The sequence below is a fragment of the Pezoporus flaviventris genome, unplaced genomic scaffold, assembly GCF_033815535.1.
Source record: "Pezoporus flaviventris isolate CSIRO_AGI_PZ_B2104156 unplaced genomic scaffold, CSIRO_AGI_Pfla_v1 ptg000002l, whole genome shotgun sequence".
Taxonomy (NCBI): domain Eukaryota; kingdom Metazoa; phylum Chordata; class Aves; order Psittaciformes; family Psittacidae; genus Pezoporus; species Pezoporus flaviventris.
Genome location: NW_026892550.1, coordinates 19,912,238 through 19,923,291, shown reverse-complemented (window position 1 = coordinate 19,923,291; position 11,054 = coordinate 19,912,238). Strand labels below are relative to the sequence as shown.

Below are 11,054 nucleotides of genomic sequence, written 5' to 3'. Positions count from 1 at the left end.
AATAAATGTCTGTATTTTTTATAAGTCTTTGCCTCCCTAAAATGCCTAGTTTTAAGATAGGCATACAAATGTTACATGGATTCTAATTGAAACCTGATGGATTCAAATATCAGTGAAGTTTACCTTTAGTGTGCTGGATTGCAAAACAGAAAATGATGAGAAAGGAAGGTTGAAGCTTAATTTTGCCTCCTGACTCTCTATTCTTATGAGGGCATTGCTGAGGATGGCAAACTGAGACTAGCGTATTGGAATAGCTGAGTGGTCTCTTATCCTTTATGAGTGGAACACAAATATGCAAACATAGATCAGTGAAATTACACTGTGACTGCTTTTCACACACATATTTCTGTCAGAAGTGCTAAGATATAGTTCTTAACTACTGAAAATACCATCATATCCCCTGCTACTTTCTGTATACTGGGGGACAAGAGGAGAATTTCTCTGCCTGATTTCAGAAGATGCTGCAATTCTGTCATTTTTTTCAGAGAGCTAGAATACAAACAGGCAATGCTAGAAATGTGTTAACACTGATTTGTAAGCTTAAGTGCGTCTTCCTTCTCGAGGGAACAGTTAGGAAGTGTTGCTTGTAACAGGCATATCCTGAGCTTCTGCAGTCTTAAATAGCTAATACAGATCATCATATTAACCTAGTCTGGAGCTGTACATGAGTATTACTGCAAAACACAAACAATGACTAGCATGTTTATGCTGATTGCAGAATGAAGTAAATGTGAATCTCACACTTCCTGGGGAAATAAAAAAGTTAGAAGAGAAAAAACTCTTGCCATTGCCTTTTTTTCCTGGACAGTGGTTATTGCATTCCACCATGCAAATCTAGATATTTAGATCAGGAGACTTAATGTCTTTGTGTCTTAATAAAAACAAACGCTTAACTCTGAGAGGCAGCAGCTCCTGGCTCTCTGTTCTGTTGAGATTAGAGATTTGGGAGTTGGGAGCTCAGAATCTGCCCACAAACCTGAGATTGCTAATAGGGAAATATGCCTTTGATTCTTTTCTCTTGCATGAAGAAATTACTTATTCTCAGGATATCTTTACCAATAACGAACCACTTAGAAATACAGTGGTGCTGGAAATTGATGTATTTAGGATTTCTTCCAGTGAAGCTGAACTGGATGGACACTATGAGGAAGAACTGATTTTACAGGATTTAGCTGATAGACACTGATGGTCATACATACAGCTTGTTCATGTCTTGTGACAGGTAACATGGTCCCACTTTTTATCTTCTTTGCCTTTTTGGTGGTTAGTCAGATACTTGGAAAAGAAGTTATTTTCAATAACATTTTTAGCTCATTTTGAGCACACCCCTTAGTAAATGGTTTCCTATGGATCTTTACTGTTAAAAATTATGCCTTATTTATAGGTGGATTTTTTTCTAATTTCAGCTTACAGCCACTGGATATTGTTATGTCTTTGTTTAGTAGATTAAAAACCCTTGCCTTTGAAAAGTTAAGCAAATAGAGCTTTTTAAGTCTCAAACGCCAAACCTTGAATCAGTCTTCTCAGGCTTGTCTGAACCTTTTCCAATTTTTTTATTTAAACTTTCTGGAGACTTAGACTAATAGTCTCTCTAGTGATGTATTCAGAAGAGATACTATCTTTGTATTTCTTCTTATATCCATGCATACTGCAAAGTACCTCTTCTGATGGGATTTATTTGGATTTCTGTTAACTCTTAATGTGACTAATGCTGTTTACCCTGTGATTTTGAGCGCCAGTATTATGATACAGGGTGCTTCAATGACTCTTTGAATGACTTACAACAAACATAGGAACATGTAAGAAAGGATTTACTTGGGCAACCTAACCAAATTCTAGTTAATTAAATATCTGCAAACCTATTAGCTATATTTTTTTTCTCAGCTAGGTCAGGTTCATTATAATGTCTGAGAGCACAGAACTGAGGGTTTTACCTTGCTCATACATATTTTTGCTTCTAGTATTAATGGGCATTCTAGAGTTTACTTCAAGCAGTAACAGCATGGTAATTTTATAAATTGGCTGCACTAGTGTGCAAAGGCAGTGGGGACAGAGGATGGTAAATATTCTGCTGATAGCTCATGTGGTCATTCAAAAGTACAAAAATCTGTGCAGCATGAAAATATCCCCGTGCCACCCCCCCCCCCGAATTGTAAGGAACATAGGGAAATAGTTCTCCTTTGTAATGTAACACTGAGTAAAACAGGCTATTGTCAGCTTCCTACTTCTCCTTTGAATCAACAGACAGCAGAAGGCAACTTGCTGTGCTGGTGGCCTGATCTCCTAGGTCAGCCAAATCAGGTATGTTCTTGTTCTTAGAACTCCAGAACTATCTTTTTTCAGTCTTGCTTGTAATCAGGTCATCTTCTTTGCCTATTTTCAGTGATTTATGCTTGTTTAAAGAATAGGTACTTGTATGCTCCAATATCTTAAAAAAGTTATGTATCCATACCAGCCAGATAACTTATAAACATGGAACAGCCAACTGCAAAGTGAATTGAAGCTGCAGCATGTGCTTCTGGGAACTGGGAATTAGCATTGAAGAGGCAAATGCAGGCAGATGGCCAGCTGGTCTGCTGGCTGGAGAGTGCTGCACGATTCCAACTGGGAGTTTCTGCTTAGAGCAGATAGGACCCAGCACATGGAGTTTCAGGTCTCCCTGAATGTTCATTTTAATTTAAGAGAAGATTCTTTGACCTGGGGTTGCATGGGTTTGTATTGCCTTTAAACAATTTTTCTGCTGGTTGGGGAAGACTTTGCAGTAACAAAATGGGACTTTGTGATAGTTCGTCAATGGAATTTTAGTAAAGCTGTTTCTGCTTTTACTTTTGAGAAAGAAAGTGAGGAAAAAAAGCAGTAACTGCTGCATTTGCTGCAAGTGATCTGTGTTGATTAATCCTTTCCTCATGATTATGTCTTTTCCCCTTTGTTTTTAATGGAGAAATGAATGGTCAGAGCGAGAGGATTTTATTCCCCGACAAAGTATAAGCTGTAACAAAGTAAAGTTACTGCAATAAAGGCTTTTAAAAGGAGATACTGAATTTATTAAGTCTGTGGTTGAAACTGTCTTTGTAGATGGTAAATCTTTAATCAATCATATGGCTGTATTTTAAAAGGCTCCCTTTTCAGTTCTGTTGTCAAGAGTGGAAGCAGTCCTCAGATGAGGAGCTCTCACCTCTATACCTTTTCTTGCTGAAGGACCTAAGATAAAGCAGATTGTTGTATGATACTCAGCCTTTTTCATTTAGCAGAGTGCACTAATGAATTATGCTGGTGATGGCTTGACTTCGCGAATGAAGATTTGGGAAGGGCTCTACCCACGCTTACTACAAGCATGCTGTTACTAAAAAGGCCAGTGTGGGATAGGCAAATCTGATTGCAAAAAGCACAGCAAAAAGTCTCCTTGGGTGGTAGAGATGAGATAGAATTCTTTCTATGTTGTCTTGTCTCCTTGGGACTAATTCTGTATGGGTTCTCAAAGGAGACAGTATCATTATGTATGGTGTGTCTCCAAGTCTCCCAATTGGAGGCCAGGGTGGACCACTGATGGTAGTCAATATGGCCAAGGCTGAGGTATTGTTTCAGGGAGTCCTTAAATCTCCTTTTTGGGGCACTTCTCTTGCTGCAGCCAGTGGCGAGTTCACTGTAAAACACAATCTTAGGGAGGCGGTGATCCTCCATCCTGGAGACGTGCCCTGCCCAGTGCAGCTGCAATTTCAGCAATATGGTCTCGATACTGGTGACCCCTGCCAGTTCAAGGACAGTAACATTTGACACATAGTCACTCCAATGGATGTTTAGAATTGTAAGGAGGCAGTGCTGATGGAAGCGTTCGAGGAATCGCAGGTGATGGCGATAGATAACCCATGATTCAGATCCATATAAGAGAGTAGACAGTACAATGGCTCTATAGACACTAATCTTTGTACTTTTCTTCAGGTGTTTATTGCACCAGACTCTTTTATGGAGTTTTCCAAAGGCTCTGTGTACCTTTGCTATTCTGTTATCTATCTCTTTGTCGATTGTGGCATCTGAGGAAATAATGCTTCCCAGATAGCTGAACTGCTGAACTGACTTAAGCTCTGACTCGCCAGTGGTAATGTGGAGATGATGGCTATCTTCTTGTGGTGCAGGTTGGTAGAGAACTACTGTCTTCTTCAAGCTGACTTCCAGCCCAAATAGCTCAGCTGCCTCTGCAAAGCAAGATGTTAAGCGCCGCAGAACTGCTTCTGTGTGGGCAACAAGGGAGGCTGCGGCGGCAGCAAAAAGCAGTTCACAAACAAGGTGATTTAGGGTCTTAGTGTGGGCCTTCAGTCGCCTTAGATTGAATAGGCTCCCATCGGTACGAATTCGAATATAAATGCCATTTTGTTTGTCGAGGTCTACTGTAGCCCTTTGGAGCATCATGCTGAAGAAGATTGTGAATAAAGTTGGTGCGAGAACGCAAACTTTTTTCACACCACTGGCTATTGGAAAGGGCTCAGAGAGTGCATCACCATATCTGACTTGGCCACGCTGATCCTCATGTAACAGAATAATCATTTTGAGGAACTTGGGTTATGCACTTAAGAGCTACATAACATAGTGGTGCAGCTATGAGCCATTTTGTTGTGAGTAATCCAAAGTTTAATTAGAAATTGGTTGGGTGATAAAAAATAATGGACAAAGTGACCATCAAGAGAATTGCTGGTTTGTTCAGTAACTTAACAAATTGTAATCTACGTATCTTTATTCTGAACCTGGTGTACTTTTGGACCTACCACCTTTTGGTGGCAGGAGGCTTTGAGGTGGTTTACTGCTTGTTCTGTCTCCAGGAACATTTGGTAAAATAGCCACATTCAATGCAGTACTTAACCATGACAGCAGTCAGAACTTCTGGCTTTAATGTGTGGCTTGCTAAACTACATTTTGTTCATGCAGACTCACGATGCAGGTCTGCATGGTTTTAAGGTCTGGAAGCAGTGTTTCTTTTTGTTAGGCAGTGCAATTTTTGTGCTGTACTTATGCTTATTTACAATTCTACAGTTTTATAGACCAAACAGTGGGAGAAAAATTCAGCTCACTAATGAAATCTGAATGTTATGTGAGAAACCTTAGGTAGCTTATTCTCTGGTTTTCAATAAGTCTTTGAATGAAGGAAAGCACTAATTGTTTAACTGCATTCAAGGTGGTAACAGGGATACTGCAGAAAGAAAGAAGAACTTTGCGCAGAAACTAAACTGGTACTTGCCAGTAGCCCAAGAGATAGTTACAGATTGATCTGTATATAAGCAAAAAACAGTGGAGATTCTGGGGCACTTATATTTTGAGTACAAGTTGGTAGTGCTTGGTTAAGATATTTCATGCTGCAGCAGCACTATTAGGCCTGAAAAATAGACTTACATGGTGATCTGAGGAATACTTAAGAATATTTAAGAGTTTGAAATTCTCTCCATGCATGATAGAACATGGTTTCCTTACCATGGAGATCAGTAGGAAGCAGGAGCTGAAGGTACACTTGGACTCATCTGTTCCCCACAGGGAACATGTGGGCTCAGAGGTGCATGCAAGCATGTGTCATAAAGGCCATAGCTCTTCCGTTTCTAATGGTAGCGGTGAGACATCAGAAGTCAGCTAACAGCTAAATTAATTTCTGTGTATGTGACAATCGGTTTGTGGTCCGCATGATTATAAAGCAAATGGCAAAATGGCAAATGTGCCATGAGTCATGAGGTTAGTAGAGGCTTTTGTACTTTACTTTTTATATTGTGTTCTGGATGGAATGTGTACTGGGGACTAGGTAACAGCACAGCAGCTGGTCTGTTGTATTTGCAGGATGAGAGAGAGGTAAACTCCCAGAGCACCAGTGATCTATGATTAATGATCTTTTTTTTTTTTTTTTCGAAAAAAGTCAGTGTGTGTGTGTGTGTGTGTGTGTATATATATATAAATATATATATATTAAAATTTCAGAAAGATAGTTGACCACTTCAGTATCTGGAGGACCTGCTGCACCTTACTAGGAGAAGCCTGGCAGCATTCAGTGTTACAGGCTGCCAGGTTTTGTCAAGAACTATGGGTTTACTTGATGTGAAAGTACTAGTGGGAAAAACTGAAAGATTGAGATCTAAGATAGTGGACACAAGCTTGCTCTTGAATGTCTTCAGAGTTTGAAGTTCAGGGGTATTACTGGTATTTGCAGTTTCACAAAGGAGGCTGTCCTTTAACATATTTTAACAGTATTTATTGTGTCATTAGGAGTAAGCTAATGACACAACAACATTACAGAACAGAATTTATGTGGATAGATAAAATTTTGTGTAGGAAAATGGAGACACTGAAAGAGACCTAGAGAATCAATGCTGTGGGCTGTATATTTTTCTGAAGCAACCCTCAGAAAGTGCATGCCAGTCAAGAGTTTACACATTATATGTTGCTATTGTTATTGTGCATACTTCACTGTCTTGATACCTGCAAAATAAAAATACCAGAGTTTTATTATTTCTATAACAGTGTTTCAGAATACACAGTAGGAAGGAAAATATATTTTCAAGGTGCCCATTTTCAAGAAAAGCAGCCTAAATTAATTCTGATCTTTAGTTATATAATTACATAGTCCCATCGTATGATTATGATGTATCATACTGAGTTCTGACTTTAGAATATTTAATAATGATTTTTTCTTTCAGATTGCTGATTAACTTTTCTTTTTTTCACAGATCTTGGACATTTTACCAATCTTACACAAAATTACTATGGGCAGTATTATTTTGGTAGGAGGTATGTTGCACTGTTATTTTCTGAAATATAAGCATATAATACAGTGTTGTCAAAGTATAATATTTCCTGGGTCTAGGTTATAAGCAAAGAATTAGTAAATTTGAAATACAGGTGAAATTGCCAAATAGTTTTTAGAAGGATGAACTTACTGCCATCCTAGAGAGGCTATTTTAATGTATTTATTGGTATTCTTTTAGATACTTACATATGTTACTTGTATTTAATAGATTTGTAATCTATGCTGTGGTTAAAACAGCAAAAGCTATGTCACTGAACTGAAATGTTTGGGTTTTTTTGTTGTTTGTTTTTTCTTAAAATATTTGAAAAGCAAAGGAAGCAAAGGCAAAAAAAATGTTCTTTCAGCAAATTATTTTCTTATGACTAGGAAAATTTTAGGAAAAGATTAGTATTCTCTCTAACAAAATATATTATTGTAGTCTGCATTTCATTGGGTATTTACATAGATGAGAAGCTGATAACTGAGAAATAGAATTGTAAACTTCTTGCTGAGACACATGGTCAACTTAACTTTCTTCAGTAATAAAATGTACTTATTTCATTTAAAATAAAATAATAAATCTGTCTTTAGAATAGAAAATCAAAGTCCACACCTCTCTGGGGTAGCTGATGGCCTTAATGGATCGCAAACAAAGATATATTCAATATGTGTAAGAGTCATGACTGCCAAAAATTAGGATTTTTTGCACATTTTCTGATTGAGAAAATAATTCTTGTGGGATTCAGAAATGTTTTGGAGGTTTAATTGTTTTATTACGGTAAACTGTGATATTTTGGAGGATCCAAATCTCTTGCCATTTTACCCATTATCTTCCTTGGTGGGGGGTGCCCCTGCCCATGGCAGGGGGGGTGGAACTAAATGATCTTAAGGTCCTTTCCAACCCTGACTATTCTATGATTCTATGATTCTATTTGCATAACCAGCTCTTCTTTTCTTTAATGAAAGAAATAAACATGCCATTATTTTTTTGAGCTGTTCAAAGGTCAACAATCTTATTTTGTATCACAAACATAATAAATTGTCAGTAACTCTCACCATTACGGCTGTCCTTCTGACATCTGCCATTAAGAGCAGAGGCTTCTGCCATGAAGCAGGAGAAGTATATGCTTAGCTCTGTTAATTTTATTTTTTATCAGAAGACCAGAATAACTGGAGTTTTAGGCATCTTTGTTATCTCTATTAAGGTCTTAAAATTTGTTGTTACATAGCCTAATCTTTCTCTTGGGGTAATCTAAAGTAACCATCAAACAATTTTCAATATAGAAGGAGCATATAAAGGCAGTATTCATGTAAATATAACCTAGTCTTGTTCTTGGGGTAGTCTAAGGCAATCCTCAACCACATCTAATTATAGATGGGTCATATGAAGGAAGTACTCATTTAAATACAGCTGACAGGTTCACAGATAACTGGTAGGTCATCTAATTGTGCTGCTGAGATAGTGTAGACCATAGGGTTTCATCACGAAGCCGAATAGTATAAAGAAAAATGCCTTCTAGAAAACAATCCAGTCTTCATTTATAGAAATCAAAAAATCTGTTGCTCCTTCAGGCATTTTGGCCAACAGCTTCATTTTCTCTGCTGTACAATGCTTTAATTTGGTCATATTCATCAACTTTATATGAAATGTATGTCTTCTGGGATAATGTTTGGTTTGTTGTTTGTTTTTTCTTTTTCTATAAATAAGATGTTACAATTGAAATGAAATAATGGTATGCTATGGTGGTTTCTTAAAATAGGCTGCAATATGTTCTGCCTGGTAAACAGCAGAGCCCTTTCTTTGTGTTGTAGCTTCCTAGATAAACAAAGCATGGGCTATATAAGTCTAATTAACTCATAAGGTGCAGTCACATATCCACTGGTTGAGGGATGAGGTAGTGCATCTTTTCTGATTTTTTGTTTTAGTTTGGTTATTGGATCACAACACATAGTAACACCCTAGTTGGCAAGTTCTCCAATATTTTTCTTTGCATTGTAGAAAATCTTTGATCCTTTGCTTAGATTTGTGGAAAATAAGCTGTCATTGTTTACTAGAAGCTCCAAAGGCTGAGAGAAGTCATGTGTTGGGGAACAGAACAGTTTAGGATGCTACATTATTTATGGCTCTAGCCATATAAGACTGATGATAGCTCTGTGCATATTTCACCATTCAAATTTGTTGAATTAACTTTATTTTTCTGTTTAAGACTCTGATTGCAGAATTAGGCAACAGACATATTGCCTAGTGAACATGAGCAATGCTAATCTGATGTCTTTTCACAGTCTGTACTTAGCTTAAAACTTGGCAAAGATGACGGTTTTGGCTCACTTGTTTTTGTTTCTGTAATAGAAATGGAAAAACAAAGACTTTGAACATTGTGGAGCATGTGTCAGAAGAACATCAAGAAAAAATCTAATATGTGTGGAGATCTTAAAGAAGTTGGCCTTGTTTACTCTCCATATAAAATTTCAGGATGTCACTTCCAATTATTAAGGTGTTTTCTATTTGTTTCTTGAAAGACTGAAAGCCTGACAATGGGAAAGAGAAGAGAGGTTTCTGAGTTTCTAAATGTTGTGAAACTGAATGGGAAGTGATTTTAAACTCCCTTGGTAATCTTTCATGTACCCATAAATACATCTTAAAGAATGCTTTCTGTAATAAATTGCTATAATATAGGCCTTATTTCTGTCTTAATATTACAACATCTGTGAGCAAAATAGATGTGAGCTTGTAAAGGGATTCACATAAGAGACTGTCTTCATAAGTGAAGTCTGGAGTATGCAAATGTAATACTTATAGCTGCAGCATTCATTACAAAGATTATGGGAAGACTGAGCAAAATACAAAATTGTCCTGATACTCTTAATGTTGGCTGGCATAGGACTCCAGGGGTGTTAGATGCATGACATTAGAAGCTATTAAAACCCTCCTAATTTTTATTATGCTTAAATCTTTAATTCACTAGTCAGGAAGTTTTTCTACCCTCAGACTTACTTTCTCTGACTTTAAACACTTAGTAGGCAATTTTTGTGTAACACATTGGAAATATAAAGAGGAAAATAAAAATGTAAACAGTTGTCAAATGGGTTCAGAAAAAAATAAGGCATACTAGAATCACTAGTAAACTTTATTAGTTTTCTTTTCATAGAGGGTTTGTAAATAATGAAACCACTGCTGCTTCATGCCATCCAGAGGGACCTTGACACGCTTGTGAGGTAGGCTGGTGCCAACTTCATGAAGTTTAACCGTGACAAGTGCAAGGTCCTCCACCTGGGTCAGAGCAATCCCAAGCACAGCTATAGGGTGGGCAGAGAAGAGATTCAGAGCAGCCCTGCGGAGAAGGACTTGGGGGTGCTGGTCGATGAGGAAATGAACATGGGCCAGCAGTGTGCGCTCGCAGTCCAGAAAGCCAACTGTATCCTGGGCTGCATCAAAAGGAGTGTGACCAGCAGGTCAAAGGAGGTGATCCTGCCCCTCTCATGAGACCTCACTTGGAGTATTGCTTACAGTTCTGGTGTCTTTAACATAAAAAGGACATGGAACTGTTAGAAGAAGTCCAGAGAAGGGCCACGAGGATGATCAGGGGACTGGAGCACCTCCCGAATGAGGATAGGCTGAGAGAGTTGGGGCTGTTCAGCCTGGAGAAGAGAAGGCTGCGTGGAGACCTCATAGCAGCCTTCCAGTATTTGAAGGGGGCCTATAGGGATGCTGAAGAGGGACTCTTCATTAGGGACTGTAGTGACAGGGCAAGGGGTCATGGGTTAAAACTTAAACAGGGGATGTTTAGATTGGATATAAGGAAGAAATTCTTTCCTGTTAGAGTGGTGAGGCACTGGAATGAGTTGCCCAGGGAAGTTGTGAATGCTCCATCCCTGGCAGTGTTCCAGGCCATGTTGAACAGAGCCTTGGGTGACATGGTTTATTGTGAGGTGTCCCTGCCCGTGGCAGGGGGGAGGGGGGGGGGGGGGTTGGAACTAGATGATCTTACAGTCCTTTCTAACCCTAAATATTCTATGATTCTATGGTTCTATGAGTCAGTTTTTTCTTCTCTCCTATTTTGCTAAAGGGCCTCTAACCCCATCCTTTCAGCTCAGGAAGAGATCTTCATAAATTGCGAAGTTGCTGTTATTAATCTTGCTATTTTTTTTTTTTAAAGCTTAAACACTTAGACATGAGTGAAGTGTAGGTATTGCTGTTAAATGACTGTCAATCTCTGCCATATCATCACTGTTTTTTTTCCTAGGTGTTCAGAACCATTTAAATACTGCCATAATACAGAGCTCCACCGTAGAAACT

At 38.3% G+C, this 11,054-nt stretch overlaps 1 long non-coding RNA gene across 1 annotated transcript in view; it reads left to right on the top strand.

Annotated features, from left to right (window-relative positions):
- Nucleotides 1–2,242: 2,242 nt before the first annotated feature.
- LOC133275159 (uncharacterized) overlaps nucleotides 2,243–11,054 on the top strand; it is a 38,368-nt gene continuing 29,556 nt past the window's right edge. The window contains exon 1 of the long non-coding RNA XR_009745419.1: nucleotides 2,243–2,301. This is a non-coding gene — a long non-coding RNA (uncharacterized LOC133275159). The remainder of the gene's footprint in view (nucleotides 2,302–11,054) is intronic.